Below are 20,852 nucleotides of genomic sequence, written 5' to 3'. Positions count from 1 at the left end.
TTAGTGGAGACCTCTGTGAACACTTATTGTAAGATGTTGTCCAAATGCAGCTTTAGAGGAGTTATAACACAGTTGTCCGATCATTTTGTCACCTTGGTTTACAAGATGATATTTGAATAGGATCCACCCTGCATGTCAAAGGCAGCAATGGATGCACTGATTGATATAGCGTATTGTTATGCCTCAATGTCCAACACCTTCATATGGATGTACAATGCGCATAATCCTCCACAAGTTCTACGATGTTTTCCTTGTACAAACTCGTCATACAGGAAGTAGCATATCACATCTTGGCAGGGTTATTAGCTAGGCTACATCAGAAGAAGAAGGCACCTTGGCCCACTCTTCCATTATGGATTGGGTTTTATGAGATGCAGAATTTCAAGCATGCATATGTCAAAGTAGAGGAGATGAAGAAATATCCATTCGACACCCGAATTTTAAATCCATATGACCCACATTGTCTTGTGAAAGACCACTACACGAGCGTACAATTTAACTAGATCCATGGGGCATGTCATTGGGTGGAGGAAGACCCATGGAGATATTTCCACATCTTCTCTAGACCTAATGAACCAGTCGGCCTCACTGTGGAATGGTTAGTAAAGCAGCATGAAGTAGCATCCCGAAGAGCACCAGAAGCAGTAGCAAAAGAGGTAAACATACCGGTACGTGACAAGGGCAAGAGGAATATTGTTGACATCATGGAGGACCAACTTGTGTAGAAATCTACTTTGGCAATAGAGGCAACAACGTGACAAGAAAAATGTGTAAAGGGAGAGGGAGAAATGGAGGATGGAGGAGACAGAGAAGGAGTTGCATGAGTTGAAGGAGAAACTATGGAAGGAATAGGAGATGGGCAGACAGAAGAAGGAAACGCAGTAGGAAGAGGTACAATAGGGGGTGTAACTTGCACAGATAGATGAAACTATGCCCGTACAAATAGTAGACTCATTAGAATAGCTGGCATTAGGCAGATAGGGTGAACCATCGTAGGAACATGAATTTGTTCAAGATATAGAGCAAGCACTTGAACATATGGATACATATATGGAGAAATATGAGTTAGAGAAAGACATCAACCTCATGCCTCACCACCAAGAGGTCGACCCATTAGCTTCACCGTGTCTAGAAGAGGAGCAAGTCCCAAGCGACCAAGGAGACACTGAAATCCTTGGAGACAATCCGGAGGAGGAGACACCCAACATCTCATATGACGAGTCCCAAGATAGAGCTGTCCAATCTCGTAGATTTTTTACTTTAGATGATCATACATCTCCTGCGCAGTTTGAGGAACGAGTAATCATTCCTGATGTGCACTAGCATCTAACATCATTGGCCGATGCTACTAGAGCATATGTTGAAGCCACTAGCTCGAGTGTTCACTTCCTGATAGTTGAGAATGAGTGAATGGCTAAGGAGATACAGATGACCAAGTAAGGAGAGGAATTGGTTACAGCATCCACCCGAGTAGAATTGAAGAAGGCAATACTGGATGAAGTATTGTCCCTTGATGCAATCATGTGGGTGTTATATTCCAATTTTGGTACCGTGATTAAGGCAGTCATCCATCTCAATGGTTGGTAGCAGCGATGTGATAGAAGAAAATGTATCTTGTCAAACATGCATGCTATTGTTTTTGACATGCAAACATTGATGGTGAGATACAAGGGAGCCTCGTTACACTTTCCTAAGATGATAAAGCCCAGAGAGGTCGAGTTGAAGGAACGCATCCGGAGTCAGATCCAGAACTATAAAGATCTCTCACAGCTCATCACTAGTCTACATGCTTCCCATGCATGTGTGTTCAAGAGTATAGATGTTATTGTGTACACACATGTGATCCCATATATTGGGACACTAACCTAGGAAAAGACAAAGGCACAGGTCTGACAGGAGCTTGACTCATACTTTGACAAGTTGATGCAGATAGCCACCAACTGAGACTTATCAATCAGTGCAAACACCACACACAAGTATGTTGCTGGTCCGATTGCACTCAAGACAATGATGCACAAGTTATCAAATGAGTTGGATAGAAGAGCCCAAGCAGTTTGCCCAGATGCTATGGAGGTAAGAGTTTGTTTCCAGAAATATATCATCCTAGAGTACATGGAAACCATCGCGAACTACCAAGCTTGGCATCAGTTCACTACTGTTGAACACTGTGAGGATGTCGAAGAGCTAGTCTTCCAACAATTGTACGAGTCATAGTGATGTCTTGTATGACTTGATCAATCCATTTTGTCTCACATATGTACATGTGCGTTGTAATGTAAAGTCTTGTCAAGTTTAAGTTCAAGTGTCGATAGTTGGATGTAGCAGTCATAGAGTAGATGAAGAGTCATGAGTGTAGATGAACTATCACAAAGGGGAATGTCAAGGTTCACCCCACCGTTTGTTATATATTGTCCCTCATAACTCATTGTGTAGGCTTTTGGGTAGCCAAGCTTCCGATAGGAGTATCTTAGATAAAGATTGGACAGTATTGCAATGAGCCTTGGCTTCTCCACTACGCAGAGCTAATATATCTCTTTGCAGGAGCAGGTAGCAGTGACTGTAATGTTTCACTATCTGAACTAGTGAGTGGACATGGATGTATTGCATGACTGGAACTTACACTTCTTAATATAATAGAGCTAGCATGTTTCATGCATATGTCGTATTGTATTTCAGCTATCTTGTTTACTCTAAATGATATATGTATCTGTTTGCTTACGCATGCATCTGTAGCTATTTTTTGTATATGTATGTATGAATCTTTCTAAAATGTGTTGTTAGTTTGAACATCACTTTGGATTGCTAGCTTCCTTGCCTTCCGTGTTGTGGTGCATCTTCGCTCGTGTGTTCCCTCCCTAACTGCATGATTTCACGGGTTTCCAAGGGGTGCACTCACCTCACCCTCCGTGTATTAGAATACTCATGTACCTTCCCTGACTTACTGCATATGTCACACCCTTGCTACCAACAGGGACATATTACTAGCCTCTTTGTGAAACCACGGTCAAGGAAGTACCATACGACCCACTGCTAGGAATCCTAAACCAAACGGTCTGAGGTCTAATTGGAACTTATTACCGGGGAGAACCCCTGACATGTTGGCGGGTTTAGCACCATCAACAAGATGACAAATATGATGGTGATGATGATGATGTTGACAAAGATGACGATGATGACATTAATGATGATGATGATGATGGTGACGAACCAAATGATGATGACATTAATGACGATGATGAAGACAAAGATGTCAATAATGAGGGTGATGACAATGATGATGATGATGATGACGACGATGAAGACGATGATGTTGATGATGATGACAATGATGATGATGATGATGTGGATGAATATGACAAAGATGATGGTGGTTGATGTTGATGATGACATTAATGATGATGATGATTCAAATGATGATGACATTAATGAAAATGATGAGGGTGATGATGACGATGATGACTTTGATGAAGATGACAAAGATGATTGTGATGAAGATGATGTTGAAAATAATGTTGATGATGACGATGATGATGATGACATTAATGAAGATGATGAGGACCAAGATGATAATGATGAGGGTGATGACAATGATGATGATGATGTTAGTGAAAAAGATGATGATGGCAATGATGACGATGATGATGGTGATGTTGATGAAGATGATAAAGATGATGGCCGTGATGATGATGTTGACGATGATGTTGTTGATGATGATGGTGAAAAAGATGATTATTATAACATTAATGATGATGATGATGATGATTGAAATTTTGATGAAATTAATGACAATGATGAAGACAAATATGATAATGTTGAGGGTGATGAAAATTATGATGATGACGACGATAATGAAGACGATGTTGATGATGATGTTGTTGATGAAAAAATATGATGATGATGATAATGATGATGATGTTGATGATGATGGAAAAAGACGATGGTGATGATGACGATGTTGTTGATGATGATGATGATGACAATGATGAGGAAATTAACAACAATGATGAAGACAAATATGATAATGATGAGGGTCATGATGATGATGATGATGACGACGACGACATTGACGATGATGATGATGTTGATGATGACGATGATGACGACGACAATGATGATAACAATGATGTTGATGTTGATGGAAATGAAAAAGGTGATGGCGATGATGACAATGTTGATGATGATGGTGATGATGATGAAATTAATGATGATGACAATTACATGGATTATGAGTGAAATGATGATGGTTATGGAGATAAATATGTGATTATATGGTGATGATGATGATGATGATGATGATGATTTTGATAATGATGTTGATGAAAACCATGATGATGACAATGGTGACGATGACAAATATGATGATGATGATGATGATGATGACAAAGATGATGATGATGAGGGAGGAAATGATGATGAAAACAACAATGAGGACGTTGATGTTGATTATGATGATGGTGGTGATGATGATGATGATGAAGTTAATAATGATGTTGATGAAAAAGATGATGACAGTGACAATGATGATGATTTGGATGTAGGTTTTTCATGTAATTTTAAATTGAGCTTAGGTTTGTCATTTATGAACTCTACAAATTAGTCACTTGAGCTTAGTTTTGTCTTGGGCCCCATTCAAAGGTCACTCTATGCAAGGTCAAAGTATAATTTCCATTAATTAATAAATGGAAAATCTTGGAAATTATTAGGAAAACCAAATTTAAAATTAGAGATGATGGTACAAACCTAAATGAGCTTCTCTTTATTTCAATAATAATATATTCTCTACTAGAAAATGCTAACCATGTGAAGGTGGAAGTTCATATGGCCCCTCTTGTCCCTCACATCACCTCAATTCCCCAATACTCAATCTGCCTACTATAATAAATTTGAAAGAAATAGTACAATAACAATCAAACTAGGAAAATAAAAATTTAAGGTTAATGAAAGAGAACAAACCAATAAAAAATATAAATACATACCTCATACATTTCAACATTTTGATATCATTAATCTTCTTCCTCATCCAATGCATCATTTGTATAATCCAGTTTAGAATTCATGTTTGAAGGATTCTTCATATCAGCATCATCATCGTCGCCTATATCATCACCTAGAACATGCTCTTCTACATTTGGTTTGACTTCTTCAAGTTTGTCGTCTGACACATCATTAATATCATCTAGTTCATCCAAATTAAGATTGTATCAATTAACATATCCTTGAACTTATTTGACGTCTTTGTATGACACATGAACCCCTTGCTCCTCTACATGAACTTCTTCTTCAATTTCATCTTCTTCCACTACATTATACTTTACTGACCTTCCTCTTGGATCATATATAAAAACATATGGCCAACCCACTTTACTTGGAACCTCTACATAAAATACTTGTTCACATTAGCTTGGAAGAACATAAGGCTCTAATCCTGGCTCAAAATTCCTTTTATTAACCATGGTAAATACATTAGCATGCTCAATAATAGTTCTATTAGGGTCACATTCATGGACTCGTAGCTTGAACCATTTGACATCGAACACAACTAATTTGAAGTATTTAAAGTCACACTCAAGTATATCATGCAGATACCCATAGTATCGATATGTAGAGACTTCTAGATGTGTCACCTTTAGAGGCAACATTGATAACTCGAAATACTGTAGCTATCCCACTATCAAAAGTTTTCATCTTTTTATCCAACCTTTTGATGAGAAATTTGCAACCATTGCACCACATTTTGTTGTGGTGTTTCAATTGCAATATGTCAAACACATAAAAAATGCATTGTCAATTGAGAAGCATATTTATACTTTGATATTTTGAAAATTATGAAAAAAACATGCCATATGCATCAATATAATTGTAAAAAAAACTTAGTATGGGTGAATATGATTGCTTGATAATATTTTAAACTATATCCTAAATCAATTTCCCTCTGTGTAAGGTTGGTATCTCCACTATGTTCAACTTATTTAACCAATGTAGACACACCATACCATGATAGCCTACCATTATTAGCTTGTTTGCATCGTTCAATCCATACCTTCATCCAATCAATATTGTTTGCAATGTATAGATGTATTGCATCCCACTCTCGAATGACAATATTAAAATAAAACAATTCAATTATATATAATTAGTTACCATATTATGCCTTCATAATTAAAAATTAAATAAGTACATTATACATAAAAAAGAGAGTAAAATGTACTATAAATCTCCACTATCTACTTACATCTCACTTTCCTCATTCTACCTTTCCTCAATAGGTGCCCCCTTCCAAATTTGTTCATTGAGTTGACATCCCAACTGCAATCCAATACCATAATACATTTTCCTATTGAAACACTATATTGACTAATATAAACCATGGTTTGATATACCATATACGCCTCTACCATAGAACCCTCAGGACATGATCTTTGTTTGACCAAAGACTTTAGGGATTTCAAGTGCCTCTCAAGCATCCACATTGATCTTGTGTGTACAGGTCCACATTTTTCAATTTCCTCAACTTGGTGTATGAGGTAGCATTCTTGTGCATTGAAAAGTGTAGGAGGTAGATACTTTTTCATTTCACACATTAGACGAGGAATTTGTTTCCTCCAATACTTTGTACCTTATTTGTCAATTTCTTTATATTAAAACCATCTACAAATGAAGCAAGCAAATCACAACTTTCAACAAAAAATTATATAGTACATGATAAGTAAAACACATGCAATCAAATATAAGTTGTACAACAAATTATTGAAATTATTACACTTTGCACATAAATCTCCACTTACCTCATGTATTTTCCAAGATCATATATAACTTGTTTGACATTGTTGTCAAAGTTGTCAAGGAGAGATAGAGGTAGAACAACCTTTAACAAAAATAATGATTAATCATTATTTATTCCAAAATTAGTAGAAAAAAAATGCTAACAAGATGTTTCACCAATGTACAAATATATGCATGAAAATAATTACCTTAATGAATGTATGCCAATCTTGAGATTTTATCCCACGTAATTCAAATTTATTTGTTAGGATATTTTTTATGTTTGAAGAAAATCTAGTTGGAAATTTAATTTTTTCAATAACCTCTTTAACATTATTTATTTGCTAATCTATCAATAACTATGGAAGGGAACTTATATTTTGGCTGCCTCCATCGCTATTTGAACGAATCAAACTTTGAATTTCATGTTTGGTCACCTTAATGTCATTAAAAATATTGGCAATTTTTTCTTTATGTCTCCCTCCATCTAAGATTCGTTATAAGGTCTTTGTTACATTCTTCCCAATTTGCATTGTATCAAACCAATGAATAGTTCCTAGGTGCTTATAGTAGGGGAATCTATCGAATTTCCTGGGAAAACTTTTCATTCCTCATGGATGTGCCCTATTATTAATGCCTTGATGATCTGCAAGGTGAATCATAGTTAAATATATTATAATGACAATACCTTTCAACTAGTACAATGAAGAAAATGTAATAAAAATATAAAATAATCCAAAATTATCACGTATATTGAAACATAGAAGATTCGATCCATACCTTGAGAGGCTCTATTATATTGCAACTTCCATGCAGGAGGTGTCATTCTCCATGGTCTTAATCTAGTATATTATTTCCCATTGAAAATATGTTTTTTTATACTTCGGTACCTATGGTTATTAAAAAGGAAGTGCCTATACTCATAAAAAACTGGACAAGAAAATTTACCCTTTATTTGAAGACCTACAAAAGATGGAATAATTTTTATATCAATTATTTTAAGTATGTATAATGAAGGGACTATTTAAAAAACATACATGAAATGAACTTTATAAAATTAAACACTATTAAAGTGTGGTGTAACATTATAACATCCACAAAATTGTGGTAGCCTTGGGGCATTGTGAATTGTTCATACAAACATTGCATGTAATTCACATTCCCTTTGTGCATTTATTGGTCTAGAGATATCATATATAGTGACACTGTTCCATAAGTCCACTAACTCATCGATAAGAGGCTCCATATATACATTCATATCTTTGACCTGGTACTTACCTATTTATTTTTTTGTCGTTCAAGGTAACTGTATTATATTATCAAAATTAAAAAAAAAATGGTACATCAACGATTGAACTATATACATCATTGTTGCCACACCAGACAAGATAACAAGCTTAAGAGCTAACAAGAGAGCTTTTCTGAACAAGATTGAGCCTATAAGGAAGCTAATACAACCTATGTCTTTGGTTATTTCCGAAACAAAAGTAGCACAATAAGAGAATTTGCTAGAATTACACCTTACAGTGGAGGGTTGGGGGGAAGTAGTGGTGGGACTGCAAAGAGCGCTTCCCTCTCATGCGTGTGGTAGTTGATATGCTCTACCTAGGTCTCCAATGCATGAAGGTGGTCATTTGTTCACCGAAGGCCATCTAGAGAGGCGAGGAGTTCATTTTGCATGTGTTAGAGGTCGTTGATGTAGGCCACCAATTCATTCCAATCGTTGTAGTGCTTCTCCCTCAAAGTTTCCATGCTTAGATGGAGAGTGTTTAGTTGAGCTTCTTCGGAGTCTAAGGTATCCAGGGCCTCTATGTGGCCTTGGGAGTGATATTTGGATATGGTTGCCTTTGCATAGTGTTACACTAAAAAATGTCACCTTGACTACTTACAGTTAGTATGGCTCCAATCAACAAGTCATGCTACCCTCTTAGGCAAGTCTCATGCCTCTGTTATCCATCTCAAACTCAAAGAAGAGAGAAAGTCTTGTAAAAATCATGTTTATCTCTGGGGTCGCAGGTTCTCTCTAGCCTTACCTGCGGGGACGCTGACCATGTTCACAAAATCCGCGTCCATAGACGCTCTGTATGTTAAGGGACAGGTGCGTCCCTCTGTAAAAGGCAAAATGCGCGAGTTTTATCTTGAAAAAGTTACTTGTGGTTACTTCTAGAACATTCTAGAGGTCGGTTTGATGAAATGGATGCGCCTCCAGTTGGTTCATGTATCTCTATTAAGGGGGAACTTATCCCATCAATAAGGGAGCTATCCCACCCATAGAGGGGGATGATCCCATTGATAGTGGACCTGAATAACCTCTTTACAGCACTATAAATGAAGGCATTGAGCCAGAAGGAGAGGAGGTTGGAGCTATACATTTTCTTTGGGTAAATGCTGCAGGATTTAGGTCTTCCATTAGAGCCTTTGTGAGGAGAGATTGTCTTCACTTGATTCTACTTGGGAGAGGGTGAGCTTTGTCAAAGTAGAGGAAAACCCTTGATGGACCCTGGGAGGAATTTGCACAACACCAAGGCCAGGTTGTAAGAGTTTCTTTGTTTCGTTATTAATACAAACTGGTTTATTTTTCTCAATAGCTTGTGTTAATGAGTTATTTCATGTGTTCCTTGGTCTGCATGTTGAATATATGTTTTATTATATGAAATGCAAGTGCTTGGTAATTGTTTGATTGTTTGTGGTTGCAGGAATTGACTTGAAGGAGGAGCTCATCCGGATCGTCAAGAACGGACTTCAACAACAGCGTTTTGGAATAAGGTAAGCCTAAACACTTGTAGTTTTCATGTTGTAAAAGGTGTATTTAGAGAAAGATCACTCCATTTTGTCTTGTTTGTCATTAGAATGTCTTAGACTTCTAGGAAGGTCAGTCGTGTCTGCACCCTTGACAGATTCCGTGTGACAAATTGGCGACTCCACTGGGGAATCCATTAATGAGAGAGTCTTTTCCTTTATATGAACTTTGCTTTGAGAAAATCATTTTTATTTTCTGGTTTTTGACTGTGAGAATTAGTATTTGGGTGGCTTAGCTGTAGCTTTAGTTGGCTTTAGTTTTTCTTCCTTTTTCCAGAAAGACGCAGTCTCTGTGTGCTGCACAGTGCGTCCTTGGACGCGCTGTTGTCGACTGCACAGTGCGGGGCCGCACCTGTGACAACTGCTGGCCTGCGTCTTCCTGTAAAAGTTAAGAAAATTCCATTTTTGCCTTAAATTACTTTTAGATTTTGTTTTTTCTTAGTGTTTTCCGCCCAGATCCTTTAGTACCCTGTCAAGAATTCTCACCTGAACTCGTTTTGTGAGCTTTGAGTGTTTTAGTGGTTTTCAACGAAGTTTAGACCTAGGGTTTGATTTTTGGTAAGGCTTTGTAGTGACTTTGAGCTTAGAAAGTTGTCCAGCCTTAGATATCTCTGGTTAGTCAACCTTCTTAGAAGTTGAGCCTGCCGTAAAGTCTCCTTGTTTGAGCAACTTGTCGTTTGAGTTGTTTTGAGTCAAATTTCGAATTGCTTGTTTTTAAAGTATTGATTTCCATTTTCAAAAAGGACAAAAAGATTAGAATTTTGTTTTGACTAGTTTTTGGTTCTGCAATAAGCTAGTCCTTGATTTGATTGTGATCAAGTAAAACACCTTAGAAATAATCATTGTTAGTTTTGGCCTCGTTAAGATTGCTTAGAGTAAATTTGCCTTTAGTTTGCTTATGAGTGCATTTTCATAGATTTTAAGAGTCGTTAAGATTGATTTTTGGTTATATTAGATTTATTTGCTTTATTAAAAGAAAAATACAAAAACATCTTCTTAAAAAGTCTTGTTTCAAGTAGCTTTTTGTTTTCAAAAGAAGAAAAGAGTTTTTTCGTGCATGTAAAGAGAAGTTATGTTTTTATGCTTGGAAAAGAAAAACGAATTGTTTCTTTGATTGTCTTCAATTAAGAAGTTGCTTTTATAAGGATTGCATTCTCTCAACTTTTTAGTTAAGCAATTCATCGAAAAAGTAAAGTAGTGGATAAATCATTTTAGGTGCATTTTGTAGTGGTTTCGAGTCGAGTCAACATACCACTAGTTTCACTTCCATCACCTTTTGACTTAAGAAACAACCTTAAAAGTAACGCTTAAATTAAAATCAATCTAGTAATCTTTATTTTTCTAGGGCTCTGAAGCACCAACATAGCTTAGGCTAGGGTCTTGGAGTAGGTGAGTACTTAACTCTCCAAGACTACAAAACCAAACAGATAGTCTATCTTGAGTAGAACAAATCCAATTGTTTCAGTTACATTCTGGGAAAGCTCCTCTTAAAGGAGAAACACGAGCTCGTGTCCGAACCAGTGAGGGGATCATTCCTCCCTCGTTGGGAACGACGCCAGGCAGTACGTATTACAAACGGTAAACCTCGGATTAACCATTGTCGAGGAGCCAGGGGTCACTTATCGGTAAACCTTGGATTGTTGTCAAGGAGCCGGTAAGGGGATTGGAGCTTGCTACTCTGCCCTTGCGTGCTGTCGGAGTTTAGACTGTTCCCCCAGGTGTAATTGTTGTGATTGGTAACCTTAGTGGCCATAATATCTAGGATTCTACCCAAGGTGACGGTGGAGGGAAGGTCCCACTGTACCTGGAGCAGACGTCGGTTATACTCACTTGGATTTTCTGGGGGGTTCGCTTCACTTCGAGACGGTTAAAGTGGAGGAACTTGGTCCAGTCTATTCATTAAGCAGGTTGCCGGGGTAACTGTTCCACCCACTATTTCTGTACTGAATCCTGCGAGGTTGGGCCTAATCACCAACTAGCGCTTTTGGTCCGGAAGACTACTGTTTGTGTGTGGTTTGACGCTCTAGATTATTTAGGCGTGTGCTTCAAATTTGATTGGTTCTTTAGAAGACTTTAGGTGGTTTGATTTGAAATTTTTTACTTTGATTTCGTGTGTTGTAGTTAAAATCTTTAATTGTGGCGGAATTACCGAGACAGTCCCGTAGACTTCGGGGCAAGTCTCCTGAGATTGTTACCGGGATAGATTTGTTAAGAAAACTCCGTAAATCGCGGGGTGAATCTCCTGAAAACATTCCGGGTCATTTAGAAGGGTTAAAGGTCCTTGTAACTCCTCCTAGTGGCAGTAGAGTAGGTTCACCTGAAGAAGGAGAATCTTCTTTGGTAGTCCATCCAGATTACCAAAGATTAGAAACAGGTTACAATCCCGAAGCTGTTACAGTTTCCGAGCTTGCTGGTAGTTTTTCATCTGCCAGTGAAACAGGCGAAGAACCTGAAATTTCAGAACCTGTTACTCCAACTCCTAGTGTTCCTGATTCACCAAGAATAGAAAGAATTATCACCGAAAATCTTCCTGTTGGATTAATTGCTATAGAAGAACTTGTTCCAGAGGAAGAAATAGGCGTTTCTGATTCTGAAGATCTAATTACCCTTGATCTAAGGGAGCGTGAATCCATCTTTTACAGTCCTCCTAGAAGTGAGTCTTGGTACCTTGCATTAACCAATTTTTTAGACAACTCAGTAGGTTTTTCTACACCTCGTACTCCGGTTCCACCTAGAGGAATTCATTCTCCTGTAAATATGTCTGGTCAGTCGTCTGTGTTTTCGCAAAGTCCTGAATCATTTTTACATGGCGGTCCTTCTGTTCCTACTGGGTATCAGTCACTTTCTGGTACCTTTGCGGGAGCATCTCCTCAACCTGTTGATCATGGGTTATTAGTTGGAAACAGTGGTAATGTACCATTGAGTATAGGTGAAGTTTATATGATGTCAGGTTCAACTCCCATTAACCAACCTCAAGGTGGCCAATTACCGCCTGGGGGGCAACCTTCGTTAATGCCTGGGGGGCAACCTCAAGGTACTTCATTTGTGACTGGGGGGCAACCTCAAGGGTATCAACCCCAAGGGTATCAACCCCAGCCTCAATACGTACCCCAAAGTCAACCTCAGTATCAGTATCAACCTCAAGGATGGCAACCTCAAGGATGGCAACCCCAAGGGTATCAACCTCAACCCCAAGGGTATCAACCTCAAGGATACCAACCTCAAGGTCAAGGTCAACCCCAGTATTCGTATTTACCTCAAGGTTATCAACCTACGGGTCAATACCCTGGTCAAGGTTATCAACCACCTCAACAACCCCAGTACGGTCCGGTTAATCCTGGTTTTCCAGGAGGATATAATATCCCCAATGCGAATCCTGTTCCTAGTTATCCTGGATATCCTCCTCCTGGGGCTGGTATTGTGACTCAGAGTTTCCGAGATCCTAACCGGCAGTTACCATTTATTGCGACTTTAGATTTACCCGACTTGACGCGCCTAACGAACGATCCAATTCAATATCTTCCGTTCTGGCCGCCAATGCCAAATAAGTTGCCCAGCGATATACCCAAGTTCGAAGGTAAGTCTGGAGAGGATCCGTCTAATCACGTGATGACTTACCACCTCTGGTGTGCATCAAATTCCATCTCAGATGATTCTATCCGCTTACGTCTTTTCCAGCGTACACTCATTGGTCTCGCAGCCAAGTGGTACATTGAGTTGCCACGGGCTTCTTTTTACAACTTTAGCCAGTTAGCTACTTCATTCTTAACTCATTTTCAGTTACCAGTCAGATACGATAATGGTACGGAATTATTAACTTCGCTAAAACAATCGACATCCACGTACATTTCTGATCACATCCATGAGTGGAGACGTCGAAGGAGATTAGTGAAAGTTTTTATCCCGGACCAAATTTTAGCTGAATGGTTTGTAAAATCATTATTACCAAGAATTACTGAAGATGTAGCTAAGGCCGGCGTAGTTACTGAGGAGCAAGTCATTGCTCAGGCACAATACCTTGACTTAGTTTACACTCAGTCGGGTACGTTACACGAGAAAATTCCGGATCTTCCGAAGTCAAACCAAATCGCTGCTGCTCCTTCGGGATCTCATGCCGCTGATGGTATGATCGGTATCGTGACTACGAAGAGTAAGAAGAAGTCTTCCAAGACCTCCAATACTCCAATTATCACTTTGCCTGATTCTCCGACAGGAGAGTCTTCTCCTCCTGAACTTACCGCCGACATTCACGCTGTAGAGTCATCTACGGCCAAATCCAAAAACGGTGGAAAGAAGAAAGGAAAGAAGAAGGCTAAAGCAGACAAGGCTCCAAAGGAGAAAACGGAAAAGTCGGAAACTAATGACGAAAAGCGCAAACCTCGTTATCCTTGTCTCATTTGTGAAGAAGATCATTTTACGAGAGACTGCCCTCATCGGGCCGAGGTAGTGAAAATAGTTAAAGGTTCTCCGACTCCTGCTGTGTTAAAGAATCCATTCCCCGAGCAGGAAAATAAGATGATAGGTTCTTCTTCGAATGCCAGTGAAGAACCCATTTTGATGATGTCTCATGTCAGGATTGCGACTCGATCGCAAGATTATGGTAGTAAGGCTCCTGTTGATGGTAAAGAAGCAGAATCTTCTAACTCTAACCCATCAACCTCAGCTCCTGGTTCCGATCCACTACAGATCGAAAAACCTAACCCAGACTTAGTGATTAAGCCGCCCGCCAAGGGTGTACTTCGAAGGTCTGCTTTCAATCCACATGCGAGAGCAGCCCAGAATTACAACATTGTTGAAGATTTAGCTGTTTCACCTTCAGCAATGTCGGCACTCGAAGTGCTGCAATCATGTCCAGCGCAACGAAAATTGCTTTTGTCGGCTATTGGAGCTGTCGATGTTCAGGACCCGAACCTAATGATCTTTGATCTAGAAAGTAGTACACCGCGTCTCCCCCATCAAATGGCTTTCCAAATTCCAGTGATAGTCAAAAACAGGCCTATTCATCGGACTGTGATTGATGAGGGAGCTTCTACGTGTATTATGTCGATTCAATGTTGGAGATCGCTTGGTTCTCCTTCGTTGAACCAATCCCCCACCATCCTTAAGGCCTTTGATGGCCGTGGGTTCCGTCCGTTTGGTATTCTACAAGAATTGCCTATAGGGGTCGAAGGTAAAACCGTTAGTCTGGATGTGGAAGTGGTTGATGCCCCTCTAGACTACAACCTTCTTTTGGGTCGAAGTTGGTCATATGCTATGACAGCGGTCGTTTCATCGGTCTTCAGAGTCATTAAGTTTCCACATAACGGTAAGATCGTGACTATTGATCAGCTGACATACTTTTCATCCGACCCAACCTCTTTAGAAACTATCCAGCATGTTGGTAAAACGACAATCCCTTATAGGGACATTGGTGTAGGTTTAGTTAAGGATTCCGGTTTACTGGGAACTTTTCCTCTCCCTCCACTCAATGCAGACCCTTCGTTCGCAACAATTCATATGATCACGTCAGAAAACATTATTTATGATGATCCTTGGTATGTTCCCTCTGACTCTGAGCTAGACTCACTCGGTGATGTTATGCCGTTGAGTCCGTATGAGATTGCTTATGAAGCTCTTATGTCTTTTACCGACTTTCATTCAACCGACCAAATGAATGTGGTCAGTGAAGAGTCACTTTTCACCTCACCCTTAGAACGGATAACGTTTCCCGAAGAAGTGTCATCTGACGAACAACTTCGCGAAATCCTAAGTGTAGATGATCTACCATGGGACGATCTCCATCACAGATCTTCGTTTTTACCTAAGGATGATGTCTTTGAAAATGATTTTTCATCTATCTTTACCGCTGAATATGTCAAAGACGCTCAGGATCCAACGAAACATTCTGATTCAGAGCTGAATTTAGGGAATATTTCTCGTACTATTCCCATTGATATTTCAGTGAAGCCCGGAATCAAGGAGAACATTCATATAGGTGCCGCATGTACTGACGAAGAAATTGAAACTTACAAGGCCCTATTCCAAGAATTCCGCGACGTGTTTGCCTGGTCCTACGAAGAAATGCCAGGAATCGATCCTGCCATTGTTGTTCATGAAATCAAAACCTACCCGGATGCTAAACCCATTCGGCAACGGTTGCGTCAGATTCACCCTCGAAAAGCAGCTGCAATCAAAGCCGAAGTCGAAAAGCTGTTGAAAGCAGGTTTCATTTATCCGATCCCGTTAACGGATTGGGTATCGAATATTGTTCCCGTCAATAAAAAACAAGGAACAATAAGAATCTGTATCGATTATAGGGATATCAATCGAGCTTGTCCAAAAGACAACTATCCTACGCCTTATATCGATCAAATTATTGATGATTGTGCCGGAAGTGAGATGTTTTCCTTCATGGATGGTTTCTCCGGGTATAATCAAATCAATATTCTACCTGCCGATCAACCAAAAACGGCATTCATTTGTCCATGGGGGACATTTGCTTATTGCAAATTACCTTTTGGCCTTAAGAATGCCGGTGCTACTTTTCAACGGGCCATGTCTTATGCATTTCATGACATCAAGCACATTGTGCAACCCTATCTCGATGATTTGCCTGCTCATTCTTTACACCGAGCTGATCACCTTGTCCATTTACGAGCAATCTTTATGAGGTGTAGGCATTATCGAATTCGGTTGAATCCCCACAAGTGTGTTTTCTGTATAGAAACAGGTCGATTGCTGGGATTTGTTGTTTCCAAAACCGGCATTCGCGTCGATCCCTCGAAAGTCGAGGCTATCATCCAATTGCCTCCTCCTTCGAGTTTGCGCCAACTCCAAAGCTTGCAAGGGAAAGCAAACTTTTTACGCCGATTCATCCCTAACTACGCCGAGGTCACTAAAGGTTTTACACGGTTGTTGAAACAGAATGTACAATTCTTTTGGGACGAGATTGCTCAACAATCTTTTGATGCACTGAAACACGCGTTGACCCATGCACCGTTATTGCATCCTCCCAACTACAACCAGGACTACTTCTTATACCTCGCAGCTTCGCATTCCACCATTGGAATGGTGTTAGTTCAAGAAGATGAATTCAAGGCAGAGCATGTGATATATTACCTTAGCAGAACCTTAAATCCAACTGAGTTAAAATATTCGCATGTGGAGAAATTGGCCCTGGCAGCCGTTCAAGCTGTCCAGCGTTTTCGTCACTACATTCTTCTCCGCAAAACTACTGTTATTTCGGATTGCAACCCTATGATTTATATCTTGACAAAACAACTGCTAGGGGGCAAGTACTCTAAATGGATCGTCATCCTGCAAGAGTTCGACTTGGAGTTTGAGAAGTCCAAGTCTAAGAAATCTTTAGTCTTCGCGGAATTGATGTGTGATTTCCCGAGTGCTGACACAGAGACTGTGGCAGAGGAGTCCATTGCGGACGAATCTTTGTTTCTTATTAGCACTGTAGATCCGTGGTATGGGGATATAATCATCTATCTCCAAACCCAAACCTTTCGGCCTGAAACTTCCAAGGAAAACCGTCGAAAAATTCGGTTTCAATCCCAGCAATACAGAATTATTGGAGATACACTTTATCGCCTGGGGGCAGACTTAGTTTTTCGACGTTGTTTAACTCACGATGAGGCTGAGAGAGTTTTGAATGATTGTCACTCTGGAGCATGTGGCGGTCATATGTCTGGGTATGCCACAGCTCAGAAGGTGTTGCGCGCTGGCTATTTCTGGCCGTCTATGTTTAAAGATTGTATCCTTGCCGTCAGAAAATGCCACAACTGTCAAGTGTTTGATCGCAAGATGCGCGCTCCACCTGCTCCTCTCCACCCTATAATTGCCGCTGGTCCATTCGCCAAATGGGGCATTGACTTTATTACTTGTAACCCTCACTCGGCCGGGGGGCATGCGTATATCATCCTTGCGGTTGATTATTTTACTAAGTGGGCCGAGGCGATGCCTACATTCGACGCAAGCGGCAAGACAGCTGCACTTTTCGTATTCAATCATATCATAACTAGGTTTGGTGTCCCACAAGCAATCATTACGGACCATGGAAGCCATTTTCGAAATGTCATGATGACTGAACTTACAAGCCAGCTTGGTTTGCGCCACGATAGCTCTACACCTTATTATCCGCAAGCCAACGGTTTGGTTGAGTCAATCAACAAAGTTCTAGTCGTCATGATTCGACGGATCATTGGTATCCATCGAACGAATTGGCATAACATGTTATTTTCGGCACTATGGGCATATCGAACTTCAGTGAAAAATTCAACAGGTTTCACCCCTTTTCAGCTAGTTTATGGCTTAGAAGCTGTGTTACCTATTGAGTGCGAAATCCCATCACTTCAAATGGCTGTCGAATTACTTCCAGCTACTTCCGAAGAGGAGAAACGGTTGTTATACTTAGCTAAATTAGATGAGACTCGACGTGACGCTACTTTAGCTATCGAGACTCACGCGAAACGAATGAAAGCTCAGTACGATAAAAATGTAACCCCTCGAAGTTTTTCGGAAGGAGACCTAGTACTATTATATGATCAAGCAAACGATAAGCTAGGTGCTGGAAAATTCGTTCCCATGTGGCATGGGCCCTACATTGTAAAGCGAAAGCTAGCAAAAGGGGCTTATGAGTTAGTTGATTTTGATGGGGACTCTTTGGGCAAACCCAGAAATGGACTTTACCTAAAGAGGTATTATGCTTAAAATGGTGGATGGAGAAATTTTTAGATAGGTTAGATTTACTTTCTAGCTAGCAAGTGTGTTAGTTTATTCAGTGTGCTTAGCTTAGCAAGTGTGGTTTTTCGTCATTATTTTGGCTCATCTTGGTTTTACTCTTGATATTGTAGATGTCGACGCCTCTCCAAACATACATTGGATTTGCTGATGGTGCTTGTCGTAGTACACGGAATATCTCTTCCGCAGCTTGGGTTATCTATTCGCCCTCTGACGAGTTAGTTTCTATGCATGGGGTAAGCCTCGGTCAAACAACGAATAACATTGCAGAATACAGTGCAGTGGTTGAATTATTATCCGAATCTATTTCATTTGGAATTCGACGTTTGATAGTGAGGTTAGATTCTGAACTTGTTGTATTACAGCTTAATAGAGTTTATGCCATTAGAAATCCTGTGTTATTAAGGTTGTTTTTGAGAGTGCGTCTCTTGGAACGTGAATTTGATTACATTGAATATCAACATATTCCAAGGTCTTTGAATACATTAGCAGATGCAATTGCTTCTCAAGTGTTGGACAGACATTTATAATAATCATGCAAGTAAATTTAAAGACATTTCATCATACATGTTAAACAAGATAAGCCGATAATAGTGATATATAGATATAGATAGAAGTGTGTCCAAAAATATATACATCGTCTTCGATCATAGGTTTAACACACCTTATGATCGGCAAAATGATAGTGCAAAAAGTCAAAAATGTCACATGTGACTACAAAAGTGACTAGTCAATCACTGGTGGTGCTCTCTGTACGACACCACTGCGCGGGCTATCTTGCGCAGAAATCTCCTAAACGGTCCAGGGACTGCAACCACGAAGCGCTGAAGCCTCATTGGAATGTCATCCATAGTAGTCTCAGGTATATCTGCCGTGAGACGCTCTAGATCATGCTCCAAATCGGCTAGTACTTCTGCTGTCGCATCCTGTAAGGCCGGTGCCGGTGCAGCTGGATGTCGTCTGTCGTAAGGCCGGAGATTGGCTGGACGCTGTGGTCCAACATCTGCATTTTTAAAATTTTACTGTTACGTTGAGACGATATATATGAAAAATAAAAAATACATAATTAGAAAACTTGTGAAAATGAAAGTACCTCTGTCATCCCATTGTTCTCCCTGTGGAAGAACCATGTCCGGATCACCTCTGAAATCCATTCCGGCATATGGAAAGTCTTGTATCACAAAAAGCTGGCCCTCTAGCCAGTCGAAGTAACTGTCAGAGAATCGAACCACTGCAGCACCCTCGTCAGGATGCCGGGCCATCACCGCAACCCATCGAACAAGCTTTGGCTCCCGAGGACCCAAGTCATCAACAGTGAGTTGCTGAGGGATCAGCATAGGAACTCTCTCCAAGGCAAAGCTCACGACTAGAGGCCCATATCCAAAAGTCTTTAGTCGTCCGTTCTTTGCCTTGGTTAGTTGGCTCTTCATATGAGCCGACACAGCTTCGCACCAGTTGAAGATGGTGCCTTGGTAACAGTCAACTGCCATCCGCATTTGGGATCCGGAAGCAATGTGCAAGGCGGCCGCGCCACAAATCCTAGTGACCGTAAATGCAATAACTCTAAGTTCCGCCAGAGCGATGTGCTTTATCTCCACACCCTTTTTATGGCGAGTCCCTGGTCTGCACCACTCCTCGCGGAGATCATCAAGGGATTGGCCACCCGGCCTGGTCCCCGCAAGGTTGAGTTGCTCACCTCTGTTTGGCAAGCCAGTGAGAAAGTATACATCCGAGGGCTCTATCTCGAGCTGGTGCCCTCCAATGTAAAAGCATTGATCTTGAACGTTCCATCGCTCAACTAGCCATTCCAAAAATCTTACCTGGCCCCTCATGCCCGGTATGGTCCAATATTTGTACAATCCACATGTTCTTAAGGCATCCAGAGAGGGTTGGTGGTTAATCGCAGCTTCATCATCTTCTACGTGCTCTCTCTCTCTCCAGTCTAACATGTTTTAGGCCCTGCACATCAAAAGAGTCAATTAAAAATTAATTTGAGAAAATTTGGTGGTTTTTTGAGAGAGTTAGGGTTTTGAAATGCGCCCTTTGCGGAAGACGCACCCCGGCTTTTTAGCACAGGGCGTCCGGACGCAGCTCGCCTGAAGGCGGACTGCGTCCCCAGACCTTTTTCCCGTGTGAGAAAAAGTCGGGGGACGCGGCTCACCCGAAGGGCACCTGCGTCCGCCGAGGGGCGCATTTTGAACCCAAAACCCCCCCAAAAAATGAAACAGAGACCAAAAACAAAAAACTAAACGGATAAAAATGAAGAGTGGGATGTGTAAAATACCTCGGTGAAGCGGCGTTCGATTCCGACGGTCAGATTTTCCGCAGCAACCACGGGAAGTTTCTTGTCAAAAGCTCCTTTTTCAACCTCAACAGTGAAACGGTAAAAATGACATGGTAAAAGGTCTTTTTATAGGTTTTTTGGATGAATTAGTTCATTTTTTACCATGAAAAGATGTTTTCAAATGTATTTTTGCCTATTTTAAACAGGTATGAGTAATGTGTCGCTTTTGTGCAGGACGAAGGGATTTCAAGGGAAATTGTAATTTTTCACAAACAAAATT

This window comes from Pinus tabuliformis, chromosome 9 (genome assembly GCF_031772625.1).
Source record: "Pinus tabuliformis cultivar Carrire ecotype Pingquan chromosome 9, CPIR1, whole genome shotgun sequence".
NCBI lineage: Eukaryota > Viridiplantae > Streptophyta > Pinopsida > Pinales > Pinaceae > Pinus > Pinus tabuliformis.
The sequence above is the reverse complement of the archived record's forward strand: the minus strand, read 5'-3'. Positions refer to the sequence as shown.